The 15,169-nt window shown below is 38.1% G+C and overlaps 1 protein-coding gene across 1 annotated transcript in view; it reads left to right on the forward strand.

Moving 5' to 3' along the window:
* Nucleotides 1–15,169, forward strand: part of TAF1B (TATA-box binding protein associated factor, RNA polymerase I subunit B) — a 50,620-nt gene that overhangs the window by 21,511 nt on the left and 13,940 nt on the right.

Consider the following 15,169-nt stretch of genomic DNA (forward strand, 5'->3'; position numbering starts at 1 on the left):
AAATGCTTTCTAAACTTCCAGCTGAGAGGGATGTTAGCATCTTCCTTACCTATAGCCTTTTTACCTGTAGCCTCTTTCCGTAGCCTGTGGAGAATTCTTGAATGCATCCTGGTAAAGTGGCAGCAATATACTGTGCTTTTCAGAAATCCGTGTGGTGGACAAGAGGAGAAGCATCATGAAACTCAAAAGCACATGTCAGGATTTTCTCCCCTTTCTCCCACCTAACTGAAAGGCTTCTTGTTTCTTTCTTCTCCCAGATATCTTTTTTTCTTTCAGGCTTAATAGCTTATCATTCTACATTAAAATTGTGTCTATTTTTGTCTGTGTCAGATTAGGCCAGTAGCTCTGGGCAGCTCTCCATTGTGTGCAGTTTAATAAGAATTTTAATTCATGCTCCATTATGAACTGATGTTGGCTTTGATGGGAAAAGGAAGAATTTGAAAAGAAATATTTGCTGCTCTAAGAAAAGGTCTAATTCATCCAAGGTCTTCCTTTTCCTTAAAGTAACCTGTGATAGGTGTTGAAGTAGGTACCATAATGTATTTATAAAGTAGACAGGAAGACTTCAGCTCTTTTGAGAATGTGCCACTTCAGTGCGGAGTGTTTTATTCTGTATGACGCTTTAGATTTATTTGATTTTATTTGAGTTGGAGGAGTATATACCTTGCACGCATGCATTCACACACACCCCCCCTCCCCAGCTTGGATTATTAAATTTCTTTCCTCTTTTATTTGGGAATGAAAGGCTTGCTTTAAACATTGAGAGATGATCAGTCTTCTCTGTGCTGTCTGGAAACTTTCCAATTCTTTGGTTTCTTCTTTTACAGTATTCTATAGCTTGTATTTTCTTTTTGTTATTCTCTTCTGTTTCTTTCTTTACTTTTTTTTTTTTTTTAATTTTGCTTGATTTTATTCTTGGCAGCACTTTTGTATCCATATTTCCCTGCCACTAATCCTTCTGCCACCCATCTTTCTGTGTCAGCTTCAATCAAATCGCACTTCTGCTGAGGATTTGAGAGATCCAATTTCTGAGATGAATTTGCCAAGATACTCCTCTGCTCTCAAGGATGCTTCTGTTTTGCTCCTTTGTTCTGCACACTTTGCTTTCCAGCAGAGCAGCTCTTGAGTTTTGAGTACAATTATGAGTTATGGTCTTCCAGTGAGACTTTGTGGTAATTTTGATTTGGGTCCCCTTTAGCTATCCCATAAAGAAGGAAAAAGGTTTTTCAGAGCAGCTCCTTGTGGGAGCTGGAGCTTCAGTTGGCTGTCTCCTCTCCTGACCTTATGAAGGTTGCTTGACTGACAGGATATTTTTAGCTTCCATTTTTCCCATTGCCATTGTATTATTTTGTTCAGGATCTGTGCCAAGCTAATAATTCTAGAGTTCCTGAATCTCCCTTTTACATTTTTTAAAATACTGCATATTAATGTGGAGAGTCCTTTGATGTTTAGAATTTCTTAAGATTATTTAAAAAACAACATTTGTGTTTCAGAGAGCTCCTCAGTTATTTCCGTGAAGCTTCTTGTGTGTAAATTATCTGGGCCTCTCCTTTGTAAAATACTCTGTTTTATCAGATACTGGTTTGCCTTTTTGCAGACATAATTTTTCTCTTCCTTACATATGATTTTAACAAGATGAATTCGTATTCTTTTTCCAGTTACAGAACAATCCTGCTTTTTCTTCATATTTGTTTCATGACTTACCCATTTACCTGTGGCATTGAAATTCAAGGTTTGGGGTTTTTTTCAGTTTCCCTGCTGCTTACGGCTTAGTCGCCTTTACCTCTTGTTTCATTGCGGAATATCTATAGTGCTGTTTCTTGCCTTTTTTTATCCAGGAGGTTGTCCCTGAGCACTATGCAGTCAAATCGCCCCTCTGCTTCAAAAGGGGGATTTTTTTTTGTGGTTTTCCCTTTATCCCATTATCCCACAATAAAAAGAGGGATATGACAGGCCTGTCTGGTCACTACACAGTGACCTACCAGGACTGTATTTGGAGAGGTCTGAAGTGTGTGCTTCAATATCTAGGAGCTACACATTTTTGTATTGTTTACTATCCTACTTGAGAACAAGGTTTAAACTCGGGACTTGTATCCTTGTGCAGTACTGCCCAGTGCAGGACTTGTCTTCCAGGTTCAAAATGATGATGTAATATTAATCATTTATGTTACAATATGGTTAAGTGTTGCTGAGTTTTACTATAGCAAGAAGGTTAAAGATATCGAACCTCAGATTTAGTCCCTCTTTCTGATTCTCCTCGTTACAGGCAACATTACAATTGGACTACGGTTATTAATACTTGTGCTGTATAAACATTTTGTGCCTTGTGACCATCTAACAACTCAGTTGCTCGGTAAAAACTGGTTTGAATTAAATGGGCATATGCCACAAAAATGTATTTGAATCAATTCAGCATTGTTCAAGCATAGTAAAAGCCATTTTGTTTTGTAAATTTAGCTGACAAGTTTAAGTCGTTTAAGACGCCTCCTGATTTTGATTTCCCTGTGAATGGTGGGGGCAGAAGAACTGTCAGGTAGCCTGGAGGAAAACATAAAATTGGAGGGTTTCTCATGGATTAAGAAAAGACGATTGCTCAATATTTTGACGATTACCTGCTGTATACAACCAAAACTAGGACTTGGTTGTAGTCTTCAGCTTTTGAGGCTAATGGCTCAATTTTAGAATTAATTTGTCGTTCAGTCCTCATTAATTTCTAATCATTTCTGCCAGCTTGTTATAAAGTGTGAGGGGGTTCATATCATTTATGCTGCTAGCATTGGTTGAATAATTTGGCTATGTTCTGACCAGAAGCAGCATCAGTATTACAGGTTTCTTGAAAACCAGTTCTTTGAATTTACAGTACTGAATAACACATGGAAACTGTCTATCACTTCTGTATCTATTGCTCAGCTGTGTTGCTTGGCTTAGTCACATTGGAAACACTTGTTTGCATTTTCTTGTTAGACACTTTGAGCTGCTTCTGTTTTGTTTCCTGCAGTCAGGAGCATATCACAAATTGATAAAGTATTTTACTGTGTTTGAAGTTCCTAAACTTAGACAGATAGGATCTTCCTTGGGAAGCTTTGAAAAGTAGCTACCTCTCTCACTTACTGAGAGCATTTTCATTAGATAACTTAAATGTAGATACTGAAGAAGGATAGATGGCGATTAGCAGAGGGACTGTTACTAGAGTATTGGTGCTTCACTCTTCTTGCCTACGCTCTGTTCTTTTCGTGGAGGGCTGGGCAAGCTCGTAGAGTTTGCATGCTGCTTTCACTCACGGTGGTAATTCTTCCCACCTTGCACCGAGAACAAAACCTAAGTACTTTTTCATCATTCTTTCGAATACAGAAAAAATGAGTGTCTTCTCACACAATAAAATAGATGATCGGTGAACTTTATTGCTGCACAGGGAAGAGTGAGGTCTATACTCAAACCATGAGGTGCTCAGGGAAGAGCACGATGTCTGTGAGGACGACGTTACTTAGGAATGGCTGTAGAGCATGCTGCTCATACCTGCCTTTCTCCAAACGTAGAGCCGGTGGCCAGATATTCTGGGTAAACTCTAAGCTTATATGGCATAAGCCTATATGAAGCTGTAATATTGACCACTGAAGATCCTTAGAAATCTCATGATGACTGTTTCCAGTGTCGCTAAAAATATAGGTATTTGTCCTGCTCTTCAGGCTAATGCCTCCCTCAGGTTTGCTGGTATCATTCCTTGATTTGTACCCTAAATTGGATGCAATGTGGCTGAGTGCTTTTATACAGCAAATGATATTTCATTCTTTGTGATTGTTTTATATCAAAGATGCTATTTATGGTACTATAATTTCATCAGTTTAAAAGCCGAAGGATTAGCATTTGCTTCATTACAGAGTTTGGGTATGTGAATAGAAGTTTATAAACTTGACAGTATTTCTTAAGTGCTCGTGCTTCTTTAGTTGTGGGTGTGGATTTAGTCTCCTAATTATAGTACTCTTCTAGGAGGGGCGGATGAAGTGAATCACTGTTCTAGGGCTTTATGTTTTTTGTCCCATTGTCTAAGGAGGAGTGAAATTCCTCTGTATATTTTTGTATTGTGAATATTGCATGAGGTCGCTGTACTGAAATTCTTACTGTGGAAATGATTTATACCATTTGGTGACTGCTTTGGTATTGCTAATTTGATAGGTGACAACAATGCGTTCTCTAAACTGACATTACTGTTTTGAATGCTGATATGTTAAATCACTTTCTAGTCTGAAGATGGTTTTTAAAATAAAATTGTCTGCTGACCATTTTTGATGAGTAAACCTTGTAGGAAAAAGTAAAGTGCATATCATTGATGCAAGTAAAGACTACCTACCCTTGCAGAAGTAATTTTTAAAGAAGAATGATAATTTTAAACAAAAAATCCCAGTGTAAACCAAAGTATACCTACAAGTTGTTTAGTCTTCATCATTCTCTTCAGTCTTGTTTTTTCACTTTTGTTCTCTTTTTTTCTTGATAAAATTCTTAATCTATGTTATAAGCAGTTTGGAACAAGTCTTGAAAAAAATGCTACCCTCTTGATCAGATTTATGGGGGGGAGAACAAAAAAAGGCAAACCTTCCCCATTGTGCATCTACTGAAATATATAATCTCTGAGCTTCACAGTTATGAGAATACAGATGGAGCAGAAACAGCTTGAAATTTCTCAAATTTTCTTCCTTTCCAACAGTTGACTTAAAAAAATATCTTGAGTCTATTTGGAGAAAATAGTAGTAAGCAAAGAAAAACTGAGTGGGAAGGAGAAGACCTTAAAAGACAGATACAATGCAAGTTTTGAGTTTTTGGTATGGCATCATTACAGTAGGTAAGCATTACATGTTAGTTTTTGGTTTTCTTTAAAAAAAAAAAATCATAATTAATTGACCCATGAGCTGCTATTAAAACGCACAGATATACTTTTTTTCCACCAATGTCTGTTTTGTGTCGAAGCACACCCATGAAGTACATGTCAATCAATAGATTTGTCCATGCTATTATGTTTGTTAAATAGGAAGTTATTTTATTTTTTAAAGAATACAATTTATAGCGTTCTCTGAAAGCTGGTGTTATCAATGCTATTATGTTCATGTACCAGCCTTAGTTTAAGTATCTGTGTGATCTTAATTATACAGGTTTCTGTACTCCCTTCATGATGCTGTTTTTGAACATGCAGTTGTTGTAGCCCGGCTACATTGGAATTATTTTCTAGTAACTCCTGACTTGTAATAAAGGAATAGAGTTCAAAACAACTTTATGTTAATGTATAAATCTATCATGCACCCATATCTTAAATACTATATGGAATTCTGGCTGGGTTTTTTGCTTTTCTTACCCTCCCTCTTCTCAAAGTTGCAGAAGAACTAAGAGGTACAGAGAGTCACAAGAAGGATCATGAAATGTAGGGACAATTTTCCTACAAGAAACAATTAATATTATCTACTTACCTTTCAACCTAAAGAAGAGGTGACTAAGAGGAAGATGTGGCGATAGTTTGTAGAACATATTTAGGAGGCAACTGTTCAATGTCTCTTCCAATACAAGGACTGGGAGGTGTCAGAAAAGGTTGCTGGTCTGCAGGTTCAGAATCAAACAGCAGGAAATGCGTCTTCATACATTTTGTGGGTAATTGGTGAAACTCCTTGCGTTAGGATGTTCTGGATGTTAAAAGGGCCAGATAATGACTGGACAAATGCCATGAAGGAAAAGGGACCTGGAACTAAAAAATGCAGAGATCTCGCTGCTGACTCAGCCACAAATGGTGTGAAGCTGGACAGACATTTGGCAGTATCGTTGTGGCTCGCTTGTTCATAAATTCCTCCCTGCACATCTCTCGTGCTTGCTGCTGGATGCAAGGCTAAATAGATCTTTTTGGATTGATGTGGTACAGCCACTTCTTTTGTTCTGGGATTTCAGATAGGGTTTCAGTTTGTGGTTTTTGTGTTCTGGGGAGACTTCTTTTAAGATCGTAAAACTTCATTTTTCATTAACTAGTTATCTCACAACAACTCTTTTTAAAGTTATAGTTCAAGCCTTTAAGTTAGATGAACTAAATACCGTCCTTTAAAGTTTCAGATTTAGAGATCTGGGGATGTTTCTTATTCAACTTGAAAAATGTTGAGGAATGATTAAATGGTAAAAGTATGCAAAATCATTGCTTAAAAGGGTTATCTCTAGCCTATGGCAAAGAATCCAAGCAATGAAAATGACACAGTTTTCTTAAGCAAAAACTTTGCTTTTTGAAAAAAGATTTTGTATGCTTGTATTTTTCTAGTGAACCTTTGGTTTGTTTTGGTGGAGGAACTAAAGGAATTGCTTTTTTAAAAACTCACAATGTAAAATTTCTTACTGTTCAGTAGTAGGGATGATCCCAACACGAGGAGGAAGAGGGAACGCTTACAAGAAGTCTGACCTAGAAATGTGGCAAGAGGAGAAACATGAAAAGCCCTGTAAGAGTAAATAAATTCTAGGTCATGGGGGAGCCATCCTGGAATGGCAGAGATGGCAGCTTAAGGGTTTTTGCACTTTACTCCTAATATTTCTAAACAGCCTTCAGTTCTGTGCAATTCTCTTTTGGCCCTAAAAGTAAGCACAGGTCTTGGATTTGTGAATAGATTAAGCTAATGCTATCTTCTTTTCATGTCTTTGAATAGCGATTAAGGTTTTAAAGTTAAGCATATGGAATTTAGGAATTACTGGAATGAATTTGCTTTTAGCTGAGACTAATGTATAAGTGCGCTAGGGTGTAGTCATTAATCATTTAATCTCATATTGTTTCTGAACCAAGATAGCGTCTCAGTTTAGCAAGTGGAAAGTAGTGAGCTGCTGCATATATCTTTGCCTTTTCTTCATTTAATGTGAGAGTTTAAGCCTGCATTAGTGCATGCCATGTGAAGCCAGCACAGTTGCAGAATATTTGGTTCTTTCTCTTCTTTTGATGCTGATCATTACCCCTTGTCACGCGACGGTGCCTTCAGCTACCTGGTGGCTGTTCCTCCGGGGCTGGACTCTCAGGGGTGGTGTTGTGCTGCTCTATCACAAGGTAGAAAACTGGGACAAAGAGACCTGCCTGAGGCAACGGGGTGAATTTGTGGCACCATCATGAGGAAACCTGAAGATTTCCTAAATCCTGTAAAGTTGTACCCGTATTTCTTTTTTTTTTTTTTTTTTTTTTCACGCTGGCCTTTCAAAAGGATTTCATATCACTTAATAATCTGCTACTGGCTAATACCCATGGCTTCAAGCCATCACGCAGCTCATAGGAAACTGCTGCCATTTGGACTGTCTCACGCTCCAGGTTTTGGTGGATTGCATATTTATATTTTAGTTTGGGTCTGATTCAAAAAGTAATTCCTGACTGTATCTATTAATAAACTCATGAATGCAGGTCAAAATGTTTGCTCTGTTTTCTCCCAGTGTTCAGACTGGAATGACAGTGGCTTTCTGCTTCCCTGGAAAGTTTATCCAACAGACTGGCTTTTAGACACGTTCCTCTGTTTGCTGAGGTCCTTTTCTCAAAACATTCAAGATCTGATGCGTAAGGGCCTCTTTTCCTGACTAAAAGTTGAATGAGCTTAATTGCCATATGATTTTTTTTATTTTAATTTTTTTTAGTGGTAACTATTTAAAGAATTCAAATTAAGACAGAAGCTGGTCATTCTTGTTTATTTTAAAAAAATCTTCTAAGAGATATAAAATTCTAGCCATACACATTCTGCTAATCAGCTATGCTGCTTTTACTTTCCAAAACAAGCAGCGATTCCTGCTTTGGTCTGCTGGTGTTTTGAGATACCTTGTAATCTTAGTTTTGTTGGGAGTGGGTGTCTTTCTATCTGTGGGATTTTTTTTTTCTGTCTAACTCTGTATTTTTTGTGCATTTTAACAGGTGCATGCAGTACTTGTTCAGGATAGAAAGTAGTGCAGAATGAAAAGAAGCAAGGCTGAGGCTTCTATTTGAAAGAAAAAAAAAAGCTGAGGAGGAAGTTCACTGCTGAAAGGGTTATTGTAATCAAGTTTATCATGGGAGCTTGCTGTTGTGTAACAGAAACTCTAGCTTGTCCATACCTGTCTTTAAGCATTACTTAATGAAGAAAGAAAACAAACTTACCAAAAATATTTATGAAATTCAATAAAATTTGTTTTCAAACTCTTAAATTTCAATACATTATGACAGTTCAGCTCCTTATTGGATTACTCTCTCCATTTGTAGAAAGACTACGTTGTTTAGAAAAGTGATATTTGTCAGAGCTAGCTTGTAAGCATGAACAGGCTAACACTCAAGCACATGTCTCTGTTGGTTTAATAATATTGAAACTCATTTGTTCAAAAACCACTTTAGCCAGGAATCATGTAATGAAAAAGATGTCTTCCTCTGAAAGTAGCCTATTAAAAGGTCTGCTATGCATCCAACAAAAATCTCTTATATTTTTGTGTCCTGTCCCGTGTCGCCCCCCCCCCCCCCCGGTAAAGGAGTACATCTACTGAATGTTCAGTTAACTTTTTCTTGTGTGTGTGGGTTGCTGGCTCATCCACGTGCCATCTTGAATTCTTCAGTAAAAACTGCCTGTGTCAATTTAATGCAGTCTCATATTCTAGCACACCTAGATTTTTTTTCTCTCAAAAATGCATAAACATTGTTTATTGAGTCTTCCAACATTAATCTTTTTCTATACAAAGATCCTTCTCACTTCCTCTGCAACAATGATCAGAAGTAATTTGGGATTTTAAGATGTAGTAGCTGTTTCAGCTGAAACAGTTATCAAAGGAGAGAGCAAGAGAGAGGCTGCCAGTGTGACTTCTGTGCTTTCAAATGGTATCTTGACTTTTTTTTTATTTTTCCTCTGTGCATTTGTTGCCAGGCAGATAACTTGGGCAACCTGTTTGCCTGTCTTCAAGGTGCACAGATTGATTTAGTTTTCCTGTCTTAAACTTTCAGTTGTCCTTTCTGCTCGATGGCAGGCTTGTAAAGCAGCAACTTTAATTGTGTGCTTGGTCTCTTTATGTCTTTTCTAGTAGAAGGAGTCTCACGAGCTGCGTATTTCTTAGCAGTTGTCTAAATGGAGTTGTAGCAGTTTCACCCGTCTTTTTTGTTCTTGTCATTTGGTTCCCTTTTAATAATTCCAGGCACACCCTCTTGCTGTTACATCAGCATCTGTATGTGATTCATGGAAATAAGAGTTTGAAGAAATGTATCCGCTCATTTAGTCCACATAAAAATGATGGCACCGAGTCAGACTCAAGGCTCATTGAATCTGGTCTCTTGTTTCTGATAGTGACCTAGGAAAGGATGTAGGAGCCGGGTGCAGTGGTTCTCCCCAGTATACTTTCACACTCGCCAGCAATTCACAAGTCTGGGACGTTTCTATACAGCAGTGGTAACAGTGCTTACAATGTCATAGAATCATAGAACGGTTTGGGTTGGAAGGGGCCTTTAAAGATTCCCTTTAAACATTGCGTATGTCTTTTCTGTGTACCCTGTGCTCTGGCAAAGAAGGCGTTCATGAAGAGACTACACAGAATCTGACTGTGCAACAGAGTTCACTACATTAGTTTTTTTCCAGCTAGGTTAGATGGCAAAAAAGTTTTAGTGAATGTTGCTTATTTTTTAAAGTTTGTATTCATAGTAATACACAGTGTTAAAGCACATTTAATTTGTGTGTGATGGCTGTTGCATTGGTTTGCTGCTGTTCCAGGTGGGATGGTGATGGTCCCTGAGAGGTGGATAGAGGTTAGGCAAGGGGGAAGAAAAATGTCGTTTAAAAAATATGCATCAGCAAGATTTGTTGGTGTGTGTTTGTATGGGAGGTAGCCAGATCGGTAGTACTGTAAGAGTACACAAAAACCATGAAACCCCCCCCCCAACTTTAGTAATCTAGGAGTTTAGGCTTGCTGACCACATTAAGGATCTAGTACGTAACGATTGGTTTACAAGGTCATTTCATTCAGTTTTAAATACTAATTTGGGTGTAAATTTCACAGCTGATACAGTTATTGTCTTTACTGTCAATTCTTTTATGTAACCTGCGTGCACTGTGGCTGGCATCGTCCCACATCAGGCTTATGCTGCAGACGACCAGGTATATCTGAACCAGTTGAGCAGCAGAAGCAAAGTGAGGTGAACCAGGCTCCATAGAGCACTCAACTGCTGTGCTTGTTGTTGGTACCTAATTTTACCTTACGTAAATTTAAAGCTAGCTTGGGTTCCTGGGAATGCGCGCTTCAATGCAGGCTGCGTTCAAGGATGTTTACACACATGAGGGCATCCATTTGGTTTATTACTTTTACAATAAATACCTTTTGTTTTCTGGACATGCCTTACTTTACGCAAAGATTGAACCAAAATTCTGAATTGTGTTGCAAAAACCCCTTCTTCAATCCTCATAACTTGATGTTTTCCAAACCTTCAAGTTAAATTGCTTTCTTAGTCCATTTACTGAGAAGTTTGGTACACTCTTTTTCAAACTTGGTCTAGGTTGAATTTGTCATCTTAAAAATGATGAAGCCTTGCTGTTTTTTAGATAATTGTAAGCATATCCAAACTCTAAATGTCAGAGATTCCCAGAGACCTACAAAAAGCCGATAATGCAAAAATGAAGTTGGACCTTATTAGATTCCAGTATTAAATGGGCATTAAAAGAATCACTTGGGAAGGATGTCCACTGCTGAACATGAGCAGCACAGGTGAAGGTAGAGCCTTAGAGAATGTGCGGGCATGGGAAGAAAGGGTTCCCAGGATGGAAGTTCACAGGTAGAAGGATGACGAGGAAGGGAACTGTGCTGCAAAAAAAGTACTGAACAGGAGAGGAGGATGGAAGGGGAAAAATATAAAAGGGAGAATTTAAAACAACTCTATAATTAGTTCTTTCCAGAAAGGATAGAACATTATCACAATAAAATAAACTGAACTGTGAATATGTAAGTAATGCCTGCTGGGATGTTGTCCTGATAGAGCAGAAGGAAACGGCCTATACATCATCTAAGAAGAGAGTCAGACCACATTTAAAACAAGAAGCTATGGAGCCTGCAAATTAATCTAGAAAGCCAGCCAATGCATACTGTTTTCTACTTGTTGATCAGCAACATTCTGATATTGTCCAAACAAGTAGGAGAGGCTGCAATCTTCGCTTACCCAAAACAATTACCTGTTACTGTGATCTGATTATCATGCTAATAGTTTGGCTGATCTGCTTCTGAAAACCAGCTTGTTCTTTTCTAATACAGGTGACAAATTCCATGTAACTTTGAAAGATAAAGGCAACCGATTTAAATAGTCTAATGAATATTTATCATCATGAAAATCTTGTTCTAGACACTTCTTCACCGACTCAACAGTGTGTATTTTGTTCTCCTATGCTCAGCTGAAGTCAGTGGCAGGGGGGGAGAAAAAAGTATTCTCAAGTAGGACTAATCTTCTGTACTGCTTTCTGGAGAAGACCTGAAGCAACCTTATTTGTCACATGTGGGAATAAGATACAAAGATTTTAAAGACCAAGCTGTTAAGAAAAGTTCTCAGTAAACTCTGTACCCAATCTAGACAAGTTATGGACTCTGTCAGTGTTGTTGATCAGTCTTGAAGAAACCCCAGCTTGCGAAACACCTGAAAAGGCTAGCAGGTGGCATAACTTTAAAAGGATTTTCTGTCAGTCTTCCTGAAATTATTAAGTGCCCTCAAGGGGTTGTAACTGAGTTTTGTATGTGGAGTGTTTTCCAGGTTCTCGAAACAAGGTTGAGAGCTCAGTAACTCCACGTGCTGATGGACAGGGGAGTTGTCCTAATATTTAGCACAGAAATACAACTTGAAAATATGATAACGCAAAATTTTTTAATTTATGATTGGATAAGTGAAAGTTATACTTGGAGAGCGTGTGGCGTATGATCTAACACTGTCCTCTCTTGTCCAAGTACTCCTCCCTTGGGGTGCTGGAGGCAGAGTTTTTTCACCTGAAGGAGGGAGGCCCCAGCTCTGGATCTTGCTTTTCTAGTTGATTTGCTGGTTGTCTTTCAGTGCAACTTGTTTTATCAGGTTCTTCTGGCAGATACATAGCTAGGTAGAAGGTGATAACTTTTATTAATTTTGAGGCTGCTTGTTTGCTGTATCTTGCTTTTTCTTAATATTGTCCTAACATTTGCTATGTTGGAATTTGGGTGTTCTTTCTGTTTTAACCCTCGTAGTATGTACCAAACTTTGCAGAATAAGAGATTTGCTGTATGAACTCACAGCTCTTTCAGAGTTAAACAGAGTATGAACAGGGTATGTAGTGACTGGTGAAAATTATCAGTGCTTGATTTCTGAAGTAAGTCTACAGTCTCCTCCGTCCTTAACCTTTCAGCCTGCAGCCCTTTGCTATAATGTGTCTTACTGAGATGTGATCTTGTGTTGGATCCAGCTTATGCTTGCAGTTTACAGTTCAAGAGATTACTGCGTACTCCTGGAAGCGTGGTGTTCGGTTCAACTTGCATCGTCATGACTCAGCGCTGTGTTGTAGAAACATAAGTACTACAGTGAATGTTTTTGAGCTTAGGGGTTAAGCCCTGGAAAGTAGCAATTGATTTGGTTGATCTTTATGGTGGATTAGTATGCCCTTCCTACATCTGCACATCCCAATTGTGTTTACATCTCTTTATGAACACACATCAACTAAGAACAGTTTTTGTCTGTTAACACTCTTTTTAAAATAAGCCAAGTGATGGCTCTCGGTATTAATTTTTATTTGTGGTTTTTATACCACTTGTGTTTGGTCTTCAGAAAAAAAAGCAAGCATCAGTTGCCATTGCAAAGCAGAGTGTTTTCTAGCCATTTTGAAAAAGAACTGAATTGCCTTCTCTAAATTGGAAACAAAAGCTTTGAAACAAAAGTCAGTGTTGGCATGAGGAGGAAGGGGTGATTCACTAGTACCTAGAATAGGAAAGCTGTCTCCTTAACCTGATACAGTGAGAGAAGCTCAGGTATAAGGTGATATAGGTGTCTACCTTGAGTCCTCCAATTAAGAGCTATATTCCTTAAAGTACCTCTGTGTTAAATTAGACTGTTCAGATAACTTCGCTGGTGATAGTTTAATGTTTGAGAATGGGAATGCTTCAAATGACTGAATTCCCAGTGTCTTAATTTATTTTCATCTGTGATATATTATTAAGAAGCTACTAATTCAACTGCTTTTCATTAAAGGGAAAAACATATTTCCTTTATATCTAATTAGGAGTAGTATTTATGTAAGGCTTTTATTTGAATTATCTGGGACTTTAATTTTTCTCCAAATACGCTCAAGAGAAGTTACATATGATTCAGGTTTTGTTCCAAGATTGTTTTGGTATTCAATTTAGCACTGCTTTTTAAGAGGAATGGAAAGTACTGTGAGCCTGGTCTTCTCTAGAAGTCTGGTAATGCGTGTTTTTCTTGTTTCTCAAGATAGTCCTGTAGCAGTCTAAGCCAATTTTTAACACTGTTTAGAAAATATAATGAACATGATACAACTTCCTAACTGTTACAAAAAGTTGCATGTGTAATAGTAAGTGACAGCAGAACTATTCATTTGCTTAAGCATGTGTTCAAGCAAGTCTGAACTGCGGTCTGAGGGGAGATCATTTAAAAAAAGAAAAGGAAATGTTGGCAATCATTCAAAACAATAAAATTTGAGCATTGGCTATGTAGCTTATATTAAAGTAGATGAAACCAAATGATTGAATAAAAACACATTATTTCAGTCTTCTTGCTGTAAACATGATTGCCCTGTTTTTAATCTGGTCTATAAAAAAACCAGAAGCCTGAATTCACTCTTGTTCAGGAAAGTTTTGAACCTGTGCACAAAGTGTAAACCCCTGCTAAATTCCTATTAAAGGAACGTACCTTATGCACAAATTGACTTGATTAAAACATGAATACATGACAAAGTGCTCTGCTGAATTAGAACCACCAACTAAAGCAGAAAAAGCATTGCTTTTAATACGTTTAAAATGGTAAAGTAGCCTGAACAACTGAAAGTTATCGCTTTAAGAGATAAATTCAAGTAATCATTTAAAATACAGAGAATTAAGAATGTTTAATGAAACACTTCAGGTATTAAGAAATGAGGGTCAAATCTTACAGTCCATACTTATGCAAACTTCAGGTCCTACTGAGTTCATTATGAATAAGCATGTCAAAATCTGTCTGTAAGTTTTATTCTCCTCTGGCAGGAAAACCTTAGTAGAAATTGGGAGAACTTTCTTCATGCAGTCAATAGTTTTGAAAAGAGAATTGCAGATCTATTTTAATGAATAAATACACAAGTATGGAATTAAATATTTTTTTTAAATGAAATTGTATTAAAGATTCTGTGGAAAGGTTGTAGAGAATGTGGGCCTGCTGCTGAATGGGAATGGGGACATGGTCACAAAGACCAAGGAGGAGGTCTTTGAAGAAGAATGCTTTTTTTTGCCTCAGTCTTTGCTGATAAGAGCGGCCTGCAGCAATCCCAGGTCCTTGAAACCAGTGGGAAAGGCTAGGGGAAGGCAGACTTACCCTTGGTGGAGAAGGGGCAGGGTAGGGAATATATAAACAAACTGGACGTATGAAGGTTCATGGGCCATGATGGGATGCTGCCACAAGTGCTGAGGGAGCTGGCTGGTGTCATTGCAAGGCTGCTGTCAATAATTTTTTAAAAGTCATGGTGACTAGGGGAGTTTCTTGAGGACTGGAAGAAAGCAAACATCACCCCTGTCTTCAGGAAGGGCAGGAAGGAGGATCTGGGGAACTAAAAGCCTGTCAGCCTCATATTGATCACATTCTTGTTGATAAATGTGATAAATACATAAATACGCATTGTGGAATAACTGCAGACACCAGCACAAAATCCCTCACATCTGGAGTGCTGGGTCCAGTTCTGGGCTCCCCAGTACAAAGGAGATATGGACATAGTGGAGTGAGTCCAGTAAAGGGCCATGAAAATGACGGAGTGGAGCATCTGATAAATGAGGGGAGGCTGAGAGAGCTGAGACTGTTCAGCCTGGAGATGGAGAGGAGAAGACTCAGGGCGGGTATGATGTGATACCTGCAGGACGGTGCAAAGGAGGAAAACCAGATCCTCCGTAGTGGTATCCAGTGACAGGATGAGGGGAAATGGGCACAAATTGAAATACAAGAAATTCCATTTAAGCATAAGGAAAAACAAAACCTTTTTTATTT

Source organism: Gymnogyps californianus, chromosome 3 (assembly GCF_018139145.2).
Source record: "Gymnogyps californianus isolate 813 chromosome 3, ASM1813914v2, whole genome shotgun sequence".
Lineage (NCBI taxonomy): Eukaryota > Metazoa > Chordata > Aves > Accipitriformes > Cathartidae > Gymnogyps > Gymnogyps californianus.